The 19,004-nt window shown below is 39.2% G+C and overlaps 1 protein-coding gene and 1 long non-coding RNA gene across 5 annotated transcripts in view; one reads left to right on the top strand and one right to left on the bottom strand.

The window, feature by feature from the left end:
- DPYD (dihydropyrimidine dehydrogenase) overlaps positions 1-19,004 on the bottom strand; it is a 537,067-nt gene that overhangs the window by 505,582 nt on the left and 12,481 nt on the right. The gene's annotated exons all lie outside the window — the stretch shown is intronic.
- Positions 13,570-19,004, top strand: part of LOC311525598 — a 46,698-nt gene continuing 41,263 nt past the window's right edge. For all 3 annotated transcript variants that reach the window (XR_014712815.1, XR_014712816.1, XR_014712817.1), the window contains exon 1: positions 13,570-13,754. This is a non-coding gene — a long non-coding RNA (uncharacterized lncRNA). The remainder of the gene's footprint in view (positions 13,755-19,004) is intronic.

The raw sequence follows: 19,004 nt of genomic DNA, 5'->3' as shown, positions 1-19,004 counted from the left end.
TTACTTCAATTGGTCAACATGGACGGTGTGCAGTCGAATGACCCAGATTCAAACCCTACTGATGACCCCTGTGGGGAACATTGCTGGTTGCATTCACTGGAATTTTAGTTTTTTCTAGTTTTCCTTTACAAAAAAAAGCGCACACACAAACACAACTCCAACTCCATACTTCCCCATCATTGGGAATGAGATGTGTGTATTTTCCTACTGTACATGTCGAAGATGTGTGGGGCTCTTAGAATGAAAGTGGTGAATGTGATACAAGGAGGTGGGGGGGTGTCACAGAGACTCTGACAGGGCATTTCCTTATTGCTAAGGGGTTGTATGGATGGGTGCTCCCTTCAAGAAGGCTTTTTCTATTGAGGATTGTTCAGGTAGATTTTTTCCCTCTTTCTTAATATGAAGTTGGGTGCAGTGGCATGCATCTGTAATCCCAGGTACTTGGGAGGCTGAGGCTGGTGGATCACTCAGGGGTTCTGGGCTGAGGTGCGCTATGCAGATCGGTTGTCCAGTGCCACTGACAGCCTGGCCAGCGAGTGGTGAAGGACTGGCTAGACCACCACAAATTATGTGTTGTGATTAGCACTCTTTCAGTGAGGGCTGATGGACCAATTGATCAAGGTGTTCTTAATATGAAAATCTCATATACTAATTAAATGAATGTTCCATGTTTACTCTAGAATCTGAGTACTAATTTACTCAGTAAAATGTAAGATCAATACCTAATTCAAAAGCCTTGCTACAAACAGACATACACAAGCAATCACAGTAATTTCTTTCTTTTTTAAAAATAATTACAGAGCGATAAAGACAAGGGGTTCAATTTTCAAAAATATCTAAGTGACTTGGGAGCCTAAATCCAATTTTCAAATGTGACACAGAAACCTAAATCCCACTGACTTTCAATAAGTCACTCTAAGAGCCTAAATTACTCAGATACTTTTGAAAATGTTACACAACTATAAAAGATATAGGGTAACACAGTATTCTTAGCTATGTGTAACACATTCTCAGTAGGCTCTGAAATGAGTTACACATTTCTAGTAATATACTGAAACAGATGTACTCCTTTGGGTATGGATCCATTTGGTTTAAAACTTGGAACAAATGGTGGGGTAAACCAACAAAGAAAGAATCCACATCTGTACATGATCTTCACTGCCCGCCAAATACAGGAAAAGTCTCAGGAGCAAAATCAGGACCTGTACATCACCTTCATCGATTTGACAAAGGCCTTCGACTTCATCAATTGTGAAGCCCTGTGGAAGGTGCTGGCCAGATTTGTGTGCCCTCCAAAATTTATTAAATTCCAAAGGCTTCTTCATGATCAGATGACTGCCACTGTTCTCTGTAATGGCCTGGAGATGGACCCCTTTTGGGGTTAAGCAAGGATGCGCTATTGTCCCAATCCTTTTCTCCATCTATTTAGAGGTCATTTTGGTCCTCGTTAAAGACCAATGGAGTTGACATTCAATACGGAATGGGTGGGCAGCTTTTTAATCTTCGACGTCTCCGCTCGAAGTCCTTAGGGCATCTCTTATTGATCTTCAGTATGCTGATGACTGTGCATCATTGTACACACGGAGAATGACCTTCAGTCCACACTGGATTTTTTTTGTACAAACTTAATGAAGTCTAGGATTTTCACTCAATACTGAGAAGATGAAAGTGCTCCATCAGCCTGCTTCAGGCATTCCACATGACCCACAACAAATCACTATTGAGGGACAGACTATGGAGATAGTCGAGCACTTCTGCTACCTCAATAGCCAACTCTCTCAAAATGCAAAAATTGACAGTGAGATCCAGTATACAAGTGCTTCCTTTGGGAAACTGCTTTCCCAGACATTTTCACAGACTATGACCTATGGTAGGACACCAAATCCAGGTCTATGAAACAATTGTTATTCCTACACTCCTTTATGGATGTGAAATCTGGGTGACCTATTGACAGCACTTCAAGAGTCTGCAGACATTCGACCAACGATGCCTCCAGAAGATCCTTTGCATCAAGTGGGAAGATTGCTGCACTAACTCCAGTATCCTCACTGAAGCCAATGTCACCAGCATTGAAGCAATGATCATCATGCATCAACTCCCCTGGGCTGGACATTGTGTGCGGATGCCAGACTCTTGCCTTCCAAAACAAGTCCTCTACTCTCAGCTCAGCCATGGTCAGAGATCCCATGGTTGTCAGAGGAAATGCTACAAAGACACACTGAAAGCGTACCTCAAGAAAACGGATGTGGACATCACAAGCTGGAAGGAGCAGGCTACCAACCAACCTCAATGGCACCACATACTTCATCAGGCAGTGAGCCACTTCGAGGAGAAATGCCTTGCCCTCGAAGGCGAAAAGAGAGAGAGAGAAGGAAGGAAAAAGAAAGAACTTTCTCCCAGCAGGCAGCTGACCTGCCAGGAAATGTCTGTACCTACTGTGGGCAAATTTGCGGTTCCAGGATCGGACTCCTGAGTCATCTCAGGACCCATATGTAAATCTGTGGTAAAGGTTATCCTCAAATCGAAGTATTGCCGATGTTGGTCATGAATTAATGAACAGAACAGCTCCATGGTGCCATTTCTGACTTTCTTTAAAATTCACTTATGGGGGGAAGAGCAGGAGGAGAGGGGACCACTAACAATAATCCATGTCAGTGACTTGTTTGTTAGTGTCTTGCTTGTGCATGGTCAGTGCTTTACAAAGGCTAGATTATTATACTATGTGAAAGATATTGGTTGCGTTCCCAGAGATCTTTTCTGCTTGGTTCCCCAAGAACTCAGTTCAGCTCCAGTCTTATCACTTTGATTTTTTTTTTAATTTGGCATACAGCAAAGCTATGCTGAGTTGATCAGACTCAAGAGTACAGGGGGGAGGGAGGGTATAGGGCATATCACACATTTAAAGTTACATAGCTAACCTAAAAAAAATGTTCAACTTTGTAAAAGTATTGAAACACCAGAAGGGTTCATTAACTAAGTTAAGACTGAAAGGAGACATTGCCTATTGTCCAAAGAGTGCCTGCCTTAGCTTTGCAATTCTGAATGAAAGATTTGGATGGATTTTTAGTAGAATTTTTTTAAAAAATTTTACATATACTTTTAACATTTTTAAAAAATGGTTGTTTTTAATTTTGCCTTTTTTGCTATGTTGTAAACAGTTTATACAAGAGACCAAATAAATATTTTAAATTTTCTTGGCTTAGCCTTGCCAGCTGAGCCTTTGATTTTTTTAATATGGTTTTATATTTCTGAAATTTTCCTTTTGTAAATTGCAAGTTTGAGCAGATGACCCATTTGAGTTGCTTACATTTTTAAATTACAATTTTGTATTTATTATTTACATTTTAAGTAAGTTTTGGGGTTTTGTGTGTTTGTGTTTTATATAGGCAAGATAACATTTTTGGCCTGGGCTCTAATTATTCAGTATTTTCACAATGTTTTGTTCCACTGCTGTTTTTATTTTATTTTTGTATTTTAGTTATTTGAGATTTTAGTAAGCTTATTGTTACACATAAAACTTTTTTTGACAGGCAGTTTTAACTGCTGTGTTATTTATTTATTTTTAAACTTAGCACTACCATTTATTTATTAATGTTTGTGTACACACGTGCGCTTAGGTTATATCCCTACTAGTGCATGTGGAAGCAGTTAAGCCATGTAGAAATCTCTAATTTTTAAAGTGATTTTAACTAAACTGTTCAGAGTTAAACAACGTAAATTGGATTCCTGCAAATATGAGAACAGTCAACACAACAGATTATCCATAGACACAATATTTGGGAAGGACCCATTTTTCTGAATGGCTGTAAATACTTTCAAAGGAAAAAGATGGTGGTGGTATTTGTCACCATTTGACCATTGCATAATTTGTTTGATTACTAAAAAGAAAAGGAGTACTTGTGGCACCTTAGAAACTAATTAAATTTGTTAGTCTCTAAGGTGCCACAAGTACTCCTTTTCTTTTTGCGAATACAGACTAACACGGCTGCTACTCTGAAACCTTTAATTACTAAGGATCTCATGGGCATGGCTACACTGACTTTTACTGCCATAACTAGGTTTTTTTCTTCAACTCAGCATTTTTTTAAATCTTTCACTGTTCTTTTTAACATTTTATTACTTTTACTACCCCTATTTAGTCTCCTCCAAGTTCTATCATGTTAATTTGTGTAAGCTTCTTTTAATTGTACATACGTTTTTAAAAATCACTTTAATTTTTTAATGTTTAATAAAAAACTTTTCAAGACCTTGCTAGCTACTAAATTTTGGGATTGTATCACATTTTTAACTGACTTTTTCTTTGTGGCTTTAAGCTTATCTTTTATGTCTTTTGCATTTTTTAACTTAGTACTAAATCAATATACGTGATTCATAATCAGTATATTCCCATCTAGAAAGCAATGCATGATAAAATGAAAGTGTGTTTTAATAGTGTAGGCCTGGCTTGAGATGAATAACCAGAGAGAGGTGAGACCTCATTTCTTGGGTGACAGAATTAAGGAGGTATCTGGATCAGCAGGCTGAAATACACTGTCCGTACTAGCTAAGCTGTACTCACTAAATTCAGTTCTTGAAGGACAGCTGCTTTTTACTTTGGCTATATGGATATAGGTAACAGACATTATGTTTTCCCTGACCTTTTAGGTATGTTTTTATTTAGGTGGGTTTTTTTGCTTTTTACAACTTTGATTTGCTTTTTATGCTTTTTGCATTCATTTCCTAACATGGTACATTTTATTTGTAAAGTTTTAGCCACCAGAAATAATCCTTGTAATACTGCTGCTTTGATTTGCTTTCTTTACTGTAGAATAAACAAAAACCAAAAAAACCTTGATATTTTTCCATGACTACCAGTTGGCTCTATTTCTTTGAAAGTTTCAGTGGCATTCAACTGGTTTTTGCTGTACTCTGCCAATAATTTTTAACAGACCTCTCATGTGCTTTGCCAAGAATTTTTTTAAAATAAATTCTTGGAGTTCCTTTTTCACCCAGACCCAATCTCCCCCTAGCACTTCTCTGGGGAGTGTGTAGCATCCACCCTTCAATTTAAACCACTTCTTCAGCATGGAACTAATTTCCTCCTATTTAAATCCTTTTAAACCTTTCCAATGCCATTTCCCTTAATGCTAGGTTGCGACCCTTATACTAAGGGGTGTATATGTTTCCTGCCCCAGACAAGCGGATCTAAGTCATGGCACCACTACTTTGGGGTTCCCCCAAGATCTCTTCCACATGGTTCCCCAAGAACTCAGTTCAACTCCAGTCTCATCACTCAGGTTCCTTTATTTGGCATACAGCAAAACTACTCTAAATTGAAAAGACTCAAGCCCAGGGGGTGGGTATAGGGCACACAACATATCCAAAGTTGCGTAGCAAACCTCTTTCTTTATATACATTTACATATTACATTGCATTTACTGTACATTTCATTACATGTTTTAGGATTGGCTTGATTAGTTTATCGGAACCAATTCTTGTACAGCATTCTCTGTCTACATACTGTCCATGTACGACTTACTCTTTACCTTTGCTTTATGTTCTGACTTATCTTGTCCATTGTAAATCATTCCCCCTTATCTTAGCTCATACGGACATTCTATTCCCAGCCTGCTGATCCAGTTACCACCCTATGCATCCGATGAAGCGAGCTGTAACTCACGAAAGCTTATGCTCAAATAAATTTGTTAGTCTCTAAGGTGCCACAAGTACTCCTTTTCTTTTTGAGAATACAGACTAACGCGGCTGTTACTCTGAAGCCGCCCTAATCCTGTCACCCAAGAAATGAGGTCTCACCTATGTCCAATTATTCTTGTCAAGCCAAGCCTACACTATTAAAACACACTTTTATTTTATCATGTGTTGCTTTCTAGATGGGAATATATTCACTATGAATCATGTACATTGATTTAGGTTGCAAAGTTCTAAAATGTTATAAACTGCTCATATGTAATATACAAGAGAATCAGGGACATATAATGACTGATTTTTTTAAAAAAAGTTGACAGCTGTGATAAATGGTTATGTTGATCTACGTAGGGGCGGGAACATTACTTCTGAGAATAAATAAACTGTAAAATATTCACTAAATGTTTATTGCTACACACCTACTTTAAAACTATGATTAAAAAGTACACAGTGTAAAATGTTGAACTAATCTTCTATACGATTTAATGAAAATGTGAGGATAATGAAACAACAAGATACATTAGGGTGAACAATATATCAGTAATTTGATATAATAACCCACAATTTAAAATTATTTAAATGTAAATGTAGTCATTCTGGACAGGAATTCTTGTCTCCCAGTCTCCTATTCAACCACACTCACAGTTTTTTCAAGTAAATTGAACAGACGACTTGATAAACCAGGAACTGCAGAGCTCCAATACAGGCTTTTGATCTTAGATAAATCATTTAGTCATTCTGTATCTCAATTTCCCACATCTGTGAAATGGGTATTACATGAAACTGCAACTAATTCCAGTCTCAGCAACCAGTCACCTTCCAACAAGGTCACAGGGTGCTGTGTCAATTAATTTTCTATTTAAATGTCTATTCAGCACTGTAAAATGTAAAGCTGCTGAAGTGCTAAGGGTTATCACATATGTTCTAATAGCAACAGGATGACCAGAGTGAGTATTTGATGGCATTGACAGGAGAGGCACACTCTTGAGCTCCTTCTTTGCTGTCAGTGTTAGAATGTCCTGGGTGTCTTTTCACCTCTATCCAGACAGCAGTGGGAGACCCCAAGCCATAGGATGGGGAAAATGGAGGCTGGACCCTGCCTCAATTTCATGGACAAAGTGAGGTGTTCCTTTATTGAAATATAAATTCCTCAACCAAAGGAGAGGACACCACAGCAGATTCTTGCATGGCCAAGTCCTTTGAGTATGTGACACTTGTGTCTGTAGCACATTAACTGTTGCATCTAACATCATTGATGCACCAATGTTCTTCTATCCTCTCTGCTAAAACCCGTATGCTTTTCTTTCTCTATGGGCCAAATGTCAAACATAGTGTAAACAGGCACAATCCCATCAACTCTAATCAGCTTCCAGCTTTTAGTTTTTATGATATCTAGACTTAGAATTAGGCCTGTTTGTTGATCAGTATCTGTTCTGGTTCAGTGTGTCCCATCTTTCTGCCATAGCTGATGCAATTCTCTCCTAAAAACCTCTCTTTATATTTTAAGATGTTTTTATATGCAGCATCTTCTATACATGGCACCACAAAGAGTACTGTACTACAGAATACCATTAGCAAGGTAATCTTAGGAAACCCATCCTTGTAGTCAAACTTCGTCTGTGGAAACTAGCAGCAGGTGTCCCCAGTTAAAACTTGAAAAAAATCAAACAAAACCTAGAGGGGTTTGCTCATTACAGAATGAAGGCCTTTTTAGAATGACTGCAATATTCCAGACATTGTAATCAGCAAGAAAAAAGTGAATCCTTTGGTTCCTCTGACTAGTTCTCTATTACACACACAGTCACCAAAAAACCAGCTCCCACTGAAATCAGTGAGTTATACTGATCTAACAGTAGAATTTATGCCTTAATATTCAGTAACTCTTCTTACTATAGGTAGATTAAAGACTAAAGATAGACTGAGTACTCAGTGTGTAAAAAGTTGCTGTCAGACCATAATTTTTCTATCATGTGGTGCAATACTGAAGCAGTATAGGTGGAGCACATAAAACAATTTATTCACCTTATGGATTCTTCTTAGTATCCTCTCTAGTTCAGACCCTTTAGACAACCAGAATGTCACTGGACAAATTCATCACCGGCATAAAAAGGTACAATTCCACTGAAGTCACTGGAGACACAATCATTTATAAAAGCAGCGAACTCGGTTCCATGGGTTATTTTGTTTGTTTATAAATACAAAAACAAGCTTAACTAGATCAGTCCTTACAGAAATATGGTATGCTGCATCTTACTCTTACTGCCTTACAGAACATCCTTAGCTAAACTGCTTTAAATGTATCAAGTAAGATTTGCTAGTAGAGTAGGGAATGCATGTGAAGAGCAATTTAGCCCAGCCCATTACATTAATCTACCCAATTTCCTTAAAAAGAAGTTATAATATCTCTCACAACAAGAAACATTAAATGTATTGCAAGGTATATATCTTTACTAATGAGCATAATGAGAATATTTTTACTGTTTCCCTAAAATTTGTGAGCATTCTGAAGAGTTAATTTCAGTACCGTAGGAGCGTTGATACACTTTAAGAGCTTGTCTACACTACCGTGGGGGGGATCGATCTAAGATACACAATTTCAGCTACGTGAATAGCGTAGCTGAAGTCGACAGCTGACACTCTCCCGTCGACTGTGCTTGTGCTTCTTATAGTGGCATATCGGAGTCAACGGGAGAGTGTTCAGAGGTCAATTTATCGCGTCTATACTAGACACAATAAATCAACCACTGCTGGATCGATCACTGCCCGCCAATCTGGCCGGTAGTGTAGACAAGCCCTGAGAAACAAGTACCTGATTCTATTAGCAGTCTAGGTACAGGCTGCTGAGCTGAATTCACTGTGGGCCAATGGTGCACCAGCACTGAGGCTCCCCTACTACAAGCTGAAATCACAAAAGAGCTAAACTTACTAAGAGCTGAAATCACTGAGTGTTGTGCTAAGTAGTGGGGGAGCCTGAAGATATATTGCGGAGCAGTTCGCGGGACAGCTGGAGTGGCTCATGGGATGGCAAGCAGAGCAGAGCAGAGCGGCTCTTGGAGCAGAGCAGTTCACGGGGACGGCTGGAGCGGCTTATGGGACAGCTGGCAGAGCGGAGAGATTCGTGGGACGGCTGGCAGAGCGGAGCCCCATGGAGAGGTGGGGCAATCGGCTTTGCACCACATAAGGTGCCCCTTAACCCTGCCCCATCTCCACCCAGGTTGGGAGGTAAAACTCTGCAGATAAACTTTCAAACTCTGGTGCGGCACTGACCAGAGACAGAGACTTTTGGGTCGTTGGACTTTTGGGACTTTGGGTGACTTTGCGGGACTCAAGAACCAAAAGGAAAGGACACACCCCAATTTGCTTGGGGTGGGTTTTTTGCTCATGGGTTGTGTTATGAATCCTGTTGGTGGTGTTTTCCCAACATAATGCCACATTGTTTCTCTCTGTTATTAAAAGGCTTTTGCTACACTCAGACTCTGTGCTTGCAAGAGGGGAAGCATTGCCTCTCAGAGGCGCGCAGCAGGGGTGGTATATATTTGTCCCAGGTCACTGGGTGGAGGCTTGAGCCGGTTTTGCATTGTGTTATTGGAATGGAACCTCTAGATACTGAACCCGGCCCTTGTTGCTGCCAACTCTGATGGGCAGAAGGGTTACATATGATCTAAAATAGCATTTCACCATACACATCACCTAAACCACTCAACTTTACAGATGTAGAATAAAGCATACATAGAGATGATGAGCCACATACAGCCCTCAGTCCCCATCCATGAGAATCATGGATACAAAAATGAAAGTTTCACTATGAGATGAATGAGGAAACTGTCTGGTCCCATGAGAATTCATAATCCAGGAAGAAAAGTGAAGATTTCAAAAATACAACCTGTGAAACCATGCACATATCAGTATGGTCTGCTCTGCCAATGGCTGTTTCATAATGCAAGGAATATAGGTAAGTCCATCTAGTGGCTTTGCACATTACTATACTAAAAAACTGATTTTCTGCCCAGGAAAAAATTATTCCTGTAATGGAATATCCGATGGTTACTTTTTGGAGGATCACTCCTTACTTCAAATATATATTTCGCTAATGAAGACCAAACATATGAAGAGATGACATCTTTTCTATTTATTTTTTTTTATCTACAGCTACCTGAACTTGGACTGTGGTGTTTTAAAACCCCAAAAATTAACAAGGAACCCCATTGTTGATAGGGTATCTTGTGGTAAGTACATTATAACAGTGCTCCAGTGTGTGTACTGCCTGCCTGTTGGTATTAAAAAGGCATTGAGGTATTATATTTTTTCCCTGACACCCCTAAGGGTTTGGAATTTGCCCATTTGACAGGCCACCTCTCCCATGTATGAGCATGCTGCAGTTGTGATCACTTGATTGAAACCAAATCTTGGCCACTTTTGGCCATTAAAAAGCCTATAATATTTTTCACAAGAGTAGATAATGTTAGCCCTACCATATTCTGGCACAATTCCAGGTATGTAATTGCATTCTGCTTACTTACAATTTCATTCATATATGGTAATCTTCACTTCCAATGCATTCCTTAAGGGCTGGCACTTTTTATCTGAGAAATTATGGGTGAGGCCACTCCTTCACATACCAAATAATGCTTTAGGGTACTTGAACAAAAGACAATATACACATTTCAGTCACTAAGTCCTCTATAGTTTATCACAGTAAAGAGCCAATCCCTTGACATGCTAAAAGGTTTATTCCTATCAATAGTACCAGACATTTAGAAAGTAACTGGATTCCTTCTGCATGGCAATAACACCGTCTTATAACAATATAGAGGTTTTTATTCTGAAGGATCCCAAAATACTCTGCAAATACATCTTAATGTCAGACTTCTGAAATCAAGCCCTCAAAGCTCAGAAAATTCCATTAACTAAAGAAGTTGTATAACATAAGATGTGAATTAAAAGTTAATACATTGGTGTGCGTGTGTGAATATATATATATATTCACAAAGAAAATAAGGGTGACATATATGCATATGGTAGCAAGACCTGGATCACTTACAGCAGGCATAAGAAAAGGTTAAAACACCTTCCACACCCATTGTCTTTGCCATATTCTAAATCAAGTGGGAAAGCAAAGTTCCTGATAACAATGTACTTGCAAAATTGCCAAGCCTAATCACTATTTTCAAACAGACGTCTCTGTTGACTAGTCATCTGCATTAAATGGACAATTACACGTTCCAAAGGATCTCCTGTATGGAGAACTTGAGGAGGGTCACTGGGCCAGTCTAGGCTCAGATTCAAGGAGTTTGCAGGAGGGACTTGAAAACTTTCAATAATTGACATTGGAAGCTCAGAAGATGCAGCTAGCAACAAACTATGCTGGAGGGCTGCGCTACGCCACACCAGTGAGTGAAAAAAAGTCTAAGAGAGGTGGTTGAGAGAGAACAAAGCGCAGCAGGCCTGAAGCACTAATAGTGTGTCAGCTTCATCTTCTGGCCCTATGCTTACACCTGCATTATCTGTGATAAGGACCACTGCTCAAGAATTGGACTTTTCAGCAACTCGCAATGCTGTAGCACAACACATAGAAACTGAACCTCTTTGCCACTTACAGCATATTTAAGATGGATGATTACCATTCAAGCATATGTGCAACATGGCCTGATTAGTGTGTTAGCCTAACCTTAAACTTTTGGAATCTCTTGACTGAGTGCTTGATTTCTCAACCTTAACATTGCATTAATGCTAGGTTTTTTGCATTTAAATTCTCTCAGATTTATAAATGCAAAGTGAAGAGAAGAGAGTTGACAAACAACAAAATGTGATATTTGTCTTGCAGATATTACACAAACTACTGGCAAAGACATTGAAAAGTATACTGGTAAATTCCTTGAAACAGAAGTATTTAGCAGGACATCACCAGAAAGGTAGCTGACCATAACAAAGGCTTCTTTGACCTGACCCTATACAAAATAAGGCCTGTATCAAGCAAACACTTACACCTGCTTTATTTTGAATATGCAAATTCTCCCTTTGAATTCAACGGAACTATTCACATGTTAACATTAAGCACATAGATGTTTGCAGGACAGGAGTCTAAACTGCTTAAACAAATTCAAATCCATTCGACCTCAGAACAGAGTTCCAAAGTCTGACCCTTCTCTGAGGACGCCATGCCCTGCCACCAGACCACATTTTAAATAACTGCTTTCACGTGATATATGTCAGCTTTCACTGTACATTCAAAGTCACAGGGAAATTCAATTCGGGTTAATATACCAAATTCAGCCAAGGAATAAGCAACCAAAATTCTCATAGACCAGAGATGATTCTGGTATTATGTATTAATTCTATTGGCCAAAAATGCAATTTAACTTATCTATTAAAAATAGAAGAAATGTTTAAATTTCAGTGCATTCATACTACTACAGTATTTACAATTTACTCACATTTCTAGAGAACTGACTATACATTTTTAAAACACAGTAATTTTAACATTTAAATATATTTAATCTTCCCTTTATACCATGCAGCCTTGTCATCAAAAAACTATTGACAACTGTTCTCTCATCATGCAAAAGATCATGATGCACAAAAAGAATAAAAGAGATGGTAGCTTTAACTCCAAGTTCCTTGACTGTTGTGAAAAATTTTAATCTTAATTTTTTTTTATCAAAGAACCAATTTCAAACCTCAGAAACCATGTTGACAGCGTACACTTCTGTAATGGGGCTTAAACTTCTTGTCTCCACTCTATCACATTTTTCTGTACAAGAATCCCTTGTCATCGAGTTGTATGACTTCTCTGTTGCACAAGGAACTCACAAGAGCTTTGTAACTGCTCGCTAACTTGTAAGTAAATTTATTTAATTGAATTGTTCACTGCCAGTAAAAAACGATTTTCTTGCATGTGCATTTACATCTTATAATATACTGCTGAAAGATAGAAGTATTTCAAGAGGCAATACAGATCTAAACAGAAACCAAATTCAGTTGTTTTGGCAATTAAATTTTCAAGCAATACCATAAGTGTGTACTGCTTTTCTTTACACTGGGAGTAAGTCCTGGACCCCCACCTCCCAAACAGCCAAACTGCACTGATTAAAGTGCCCATTCCATAAAAAAGTACAGATTCTTGCTCAACACAAAAGCAAACTTGCACTGGAGATGAGTCAGTTAACGAAAAGTGAATGTTTCACTGACTTTGTTCATGAGAGGAATTAGCATTGACGTTATTGCTGTATTAAGTTTAATCATTAGCAAAATTAGTGGAACTTTGACCAAGCAAAGCAACATTTTGAAAGCTTGTTAAACATGATTTCCAGAGTCTAATAAATAAACCCCATCCACAAACAATCCACAGTGACAAAATGCATACTGTGGGTCTAGCATATGAAGTGCTCGAAAAACAGATTGCATAATCATTTGGACTCTGTTCCAAGAACGTGCCAAATATCCATCAGCATAGAATTTCTAACTCCCTGATGTTCCATGAAAAGTCCCAGACCAAACTGGGGAAAACTTTCCTATGTTATGATTGAAGTGCAAACATAAAAATGACAATTGTATCTATATAATATGATGCAAAACAAATAATTCATCATCAGTTATGTCTTGTACAAGATATACTGCTTTGTTTTTATTTTCTGTGGGTATCTGTTGATACATTCAGCAGACCCTGATCATAAAAGAAATAAGAGTCAACAGGTAGGAGGGGAAAGGAAAACAAATATGGAGAGAGGGATTGGTTAATCATAACACATTTTAAAAAGTAAGGGTCTGAACTTTGTAATTATGTATCAAAACATTCTCAACTAGTTGAGTATTAAAAAAAAGAACAACAACAACAACAACAGCCAGCTTTAAAGAGCCAACTGTGACAGCCGAACCATACAGGATAACAGGGGACTGCAACCAAGTTTTACATTTACTGTTTCATTGTCTCTTTGTGAGAGTCACGAAGTGGTAATCTCTACATTTCTTTGCTTCAAATTGTGACATCCCAGCATACACTCTTCTGAAGAGGTCATGAGCACCACAGATCAACAGTGGAGCAGAGAGTCAACCTGTGTGGGGAATAAAAGGTAATTCCCATTTTTCCCATATTCAGCAATTACAAAATATAAACCTTATGAATATAAATGACTGTGTGTGAGAGAGACAGAAGTGATGCAGTTTGGTATATAATGGATTTACTGGCAAAAACGGAGATAGCCATATTACAGGCAAGTCATCCTAAACAAATGCCCATGTGACATTACCCAGGGTAAAATCTGGACTGTTGGACTATCTGAGCTTCCTAGCTTGATGAAAGGGTTATTCTTCTGTGACAGACCCAGACCAGGGGAGTACAGGAGTCTGGTCGAAGGCAAATATACTGGCCACTGGATGAACAGTTTTCTGTTCCCTGAGTGACCAGAGCTGGGGCTGCCCTAGAGCAATCAGGAACCTGCTAGAACCAATTAAGACAGGCAAGCTAATCAAGACACCTGGAGCCAATTAAGAACTTTCTGGAATCAATTATGGCAGGCAGGCTAATCAGGACACCTGGTTTAAAAAGGACCTCCCATCAGTTAGTAGGGGCACATGGCAGGAGCAGGGAGTGAGATGGTGTGCTGCTAGAGTAGTGAAGTGGTTGAGTGTGATCAGGCTTCAGGAGGAAGATCCTGCAGTGAGGCTAAAGAAGATGCTGGGGGAAGGCCATGGGGAAGTAGGGAGTTGTAGCTGTCATGCAGCTGATACAGGGAACATTGTAGATAACTACTATCCACAGGGCCCTGGGCTGGAAGCTGGTGTAGAGGGTGGGCCTAGGTTCCCCCCATTCCCCCAACTCCTGATCAGACACTGGAGGAGTTGACCTGGTCTGTGAGAAATACCAGAAGGGGAGGTCTAAATTAGAAAGGGATCTGTCCTGTCCCTGACCCACTGGGTGGGATACAGAGACTGTGGGAATTGTTCTTAGTTTCCCCCATGCTGGCCAGTGATGAGGTTAGCTGAGTCGACGGCAGGTTTGAGCCACTAGTAGAAGTGGCCAAACTGAGGGCTGCCATGAATCTCTGAGGCAAGCAATCCACCAATAAGCGCAGGACCCACCAAGGCAGAGGAGGAACTTTGTCACACTTCCTAATATTCAGATGGATCTCTACTAATACAATTCTGCTTCTTTCTCTTCTGAATCTTATTTTCTTCTCTACAACTCTAAGCTTCACCTTTTCCTTCTTGCTCTACAATTCCAGCCTTAACCTTTTTCTTTGTCACTGAGGTTGGACCAGTCTCTTTTCTCCTTGGATTTTAAGACTGGTCTCAACAACCTTTTTCATCTTGGAAGAGATTACCTGTCCTTTTTCTTCTCTTTGGAATTATTTTGTTGGTCAGAATTTCTAGAACAAAGTGACCACTTACCAGTCCGTCATTAAAGTTTCAGTGGCAGTTTAAAAGCTGTTGTTACAGACTTGTCCGCACCCTGTGTAGACTCCAGGACTGTAAAAAGGAAGCACGTTCTTCCTGATTTAAGCAGTAGCAGTGTTAAAGCTCTCCAATGAACCTTTGCTGGGAGCTCACCATTTGTGCCTCAATTAAGGCTAGCAAATTACCTTCCTCCCTCCCTCCAAAATACTGAAGATTTAGGTACTTGTACCATAGCCATTCATAAAAAGATCTGTTAAGGCTGAAATTAGACCTCGAGGTTACCTACAGCTACATATGCAAATAACAATATCTATGATCCTCTGCCAATACCCTCATATCAGTTAGTGGTAACATATCTTAAGAGCTAATACTTAGGGTCAAAATGGTGAGTTAGGATAGAGCAGCAGACCAGAGCTCCATTTCCTCTGCACTAAATCAAACATTTAATGTAACTTTTGTACTCCTCCCTCTTCTTACCAAACCAATAGCTGCAGGTGAGTTACTTTGACACAGATATTGGTTGCCTCTAAGGAGGGTTTTCCTTTAACCTTAATGAATGGGACTGCTTCACCCCATCACACAAAGCCGTAGCACTCTCTTTTTGGCATTTCATTTGACATTACATTGGAAGTACTGACACTGTCTGTTTTATTATAAATAATACTGTTTAAAATGACAAATACTTCATAAATTCAGCATTTCAAGATTAGTTTATGGATTAAAGCAAACGCTTGTTTTATTTTCAAGGCAACATTCCATGAGCTCAGTATTTAAAGTCATGCATTTCCCAATTTTACTGTCATTGAAATACATTTCATTTAAAAAGATATCAGGAAATTATCACTATTCATTTTTGATACAAAGCCTCTTACATGTCAGCTGTCATTCTTCAAAAATCATATTGAAAATGGTGTTTCTAAGCAGAGTTCAGTTGCAGCGTAATAAGTAATAATTTCATCAGTTAGCAGCATTCAGCATCCACTGAGAGTTCTCTCACTATTATTTTATTCACAGAACCTTTGAGGAAGGAGCATGCTATAAAGATCCATTTATCCTTCAAGGTTTTTCATAAATGCGGCATACATCTTAGAAAACAATTGGTTATTCTTTCTCAATTTAAATAACTATAATAGCTTCCAGGTGTAAAACCTCTTTTTATACTTTCCTTTTACTCATATTACAGGTCTACACTTTTAATGATCTAGTCTAATGTTTCCACCTACTTTTGTACATGTATTCTGGAGTTTTCCATGGATGCTATGCGTGACTGGCTAGGGCATATTTGGCTTCTATTGTTAGAACAGAATAGAATCTGGTTTTGGATAATACCCTTCATAATCAAGGCAATGCCAAGCAGTTTATAATGAGCTAGATGCTAATATAGACACTAGAAGTGCAGTAACTATAGAGGAAAATGTCTAATATATTCCCCCTTCCCTCCTCAATGTCTTTATCAGTCCATTTCCCCTCAACCTCAAGGTCATGTTCTGGCTTTCATCGTTTTTTTTGGAGACTGGAAAGGCTTTCCCCTCACAGCACAACATAACTTTCCTTAATTAGACAAAGGGATTGCTGTTGAGCAACCTGGTTCTTAATGCTGCAGTAAGCTGAGCCCTCTATGAATTTTTTTTTGAATTAATTTTGGGAGAACCTGTCTGTCCTTCCTGGGTACATGGTGGGAAGTGTGAGAAGGCATTTGAGGACTAGAAGCAGTCAAGTGGTGCCAGCCTACATTCACACTGGTTAGTAGCTGATGAGTTGTACCTGCTTGAGTTCTAGCATATAACCCCTCTCGGGCTAGCCAATTCCTGTCAGAAGCACCACCACACTTGACTGAGTTTTGTGTATGGACAAGACTCAAAAGGGCAACACTCAAATTAAAATTCAGTTCAAGTTTGCAGTATAAAAGCCCCTGATGAACTGCCAGTTAATTCTAGTTACAAATACCCTTGCAAACGATAATCTAGACACTCCATCAATGTTTTTAGCTGCTTCTAAGCCAAAGAAACCATTGTCAGACCAAAAGAGCTACTGACTGATTTTCCTGCTGTGTGTTATCTACAAGTTGATGGAAAAACTGAAAAGGAAAGCTTTTGCTGATACAGACTAACACGGCTATCATTCTGAAACCTGAAAAGGAAAAGAATCCCACTCCTGTGGATCAGGAGTGTGACACCATGGCTGATCTCTCAACACCCTTTTGTTACGACAGTTCACACATTCTTGGACCAGAGCAATACTGGCCTTTTAGTATACCAGGGAATGGAAAACTATTTCCTTTCAGAGTAGAAGCATTGGTGGGAAAGAGTCTAACAGAATAAGTAAATTCAAGAGTCTGTTGCTACACTTGCCTCCTTGTCCAGTTGATTGTAGATCCTGATCAGGATCTACAGGCTACTCTTTGGCTTGTCCAAGTTGCCGCAACTATGCGCCAGCTTGGCGTGGTTTCCTCCCATGCTGTGACAGTGGGGGAGTGTTGCAAACAATAACTCGTGGTGGAAGAGTGCCTAACATGACATCTAAAATGTCATTTACAATGCCTTACCTCCCTTGATACACAGGCTATCCTCTGGTTATGGAACCTGAACACAAGAGAGCTGAATGTTTGTAGTTTATCCTAGGCTAAACCCTAAGGCAAACCAAACACATCCATGAATTATCTGTAGCCTATCAATTAACTCAAATTATAGTAGGTTTATTTAGACAGGGCTAGAACAGGGCTGGAACAGCTAACACGTTAGAATACAATTTGCCCTATCACCACATTTTTAACTAATATTTTTTAAAAGACATTAAGTATTTTAACAACACCTTCTATCCTAGTGCAGACAGGCCTCAAGTTACTAGCTTTGATATTTAACCCCAGCTTGCTTATCTAGAATTGTTTATATATCTCTGTGGAGAGAATTTCCTATGTGATTCGCTATTTTAAGTCAACAAAAAAAAGGTTTAAGGCCATGTTTTTAGTTATGACACAAACTGACAAAAAAGAAAGGAATTAAAGGTTAAAATTGACACTCAGACCTGAAATTGCCTCTTATGCCAGGTTATAATATACATTTGTCTATTCTGAAGAAAAAAGTGACTATTTTTTTGTTTCCACTGCCAATTACTTTGAAGAAAGAGCCAGGGAGTCTTATTTATTTCACCACTGTCACCCATGGACGCTGTATATTTGTGGATATGGGTAGTTTCTTGATTTTCCCCTACTGAGTCAGAGCATCATGTTTGTCCTGGATATAGGTATGTGTGGCAAAAATCTCCTGGCAGATCTGCACAGCAGATTTCCACAGATATGTCATAACTGGAAGTTCTGCATCTGTAATAGCAGGAGAGTACCAGCAGAGAGCTGTGCCTTGCAGATGGGGAGAGAATTGTGCCCTTGGTTTACAAATGATCTCAACTGAAAATGAAATGACTGTGAATAGCATATCCACACAAATTCCACCTGCTGAGCATATGACAAGACATTCATGGCCAAAGGTTTCCTAGTGCTACATGTTTGATTTCTGCACCAAAGCACATATTCCCCTAAACCTCATACAAAGGGCCAAATCCTGCTTTTCTTATTGGGAGCAGGGCTGGGTTGGCAACAAAGCCTATAACACTGCAGTAATGTAATAAAAAGGAATAGAAATTGTATTCTAATGAGGGGAGGGAGGTTGCTAGGCAACCAGGGAGGAAGAGAGAGCAGTTTTTGATTTGAACTCTGTGCTGTCAAAGGGTTAGTATAGTCAGAACAAACAGGGCACATTTAATCCAGCTTGTCTTCAGTCATCATTAATTCAGCTCTGACTTCATGAACATTTTAAGCAGAGGTATGTTACAAGCAGAAGAAGTGTCAGCTGTGTCTGAGTGCCCTATGTCACAGGGCAAGATGGCACAGGACAGGTGAGTGGAGAATAAAAATGCTGCCCGTTTGAAGA

The sequence above is a fragment of the Lepidochelys olivacea genome, assembly GCF_965140295.1.
Source record: "Lepidochelys olivacea isolate rLepOli2 genome assembly, chromosome: 8".
Taxonomy (NCBI): Eukaryota; Metazoa; Chordata; order Testudines; family Cheloniidae; genus Lepidochelys; species Lepidochelys olivacea.
Note: the sequence above shows the minus strand (reverse complement) of the source record. Positions and strands in the feature narration are given on the sequence as shown.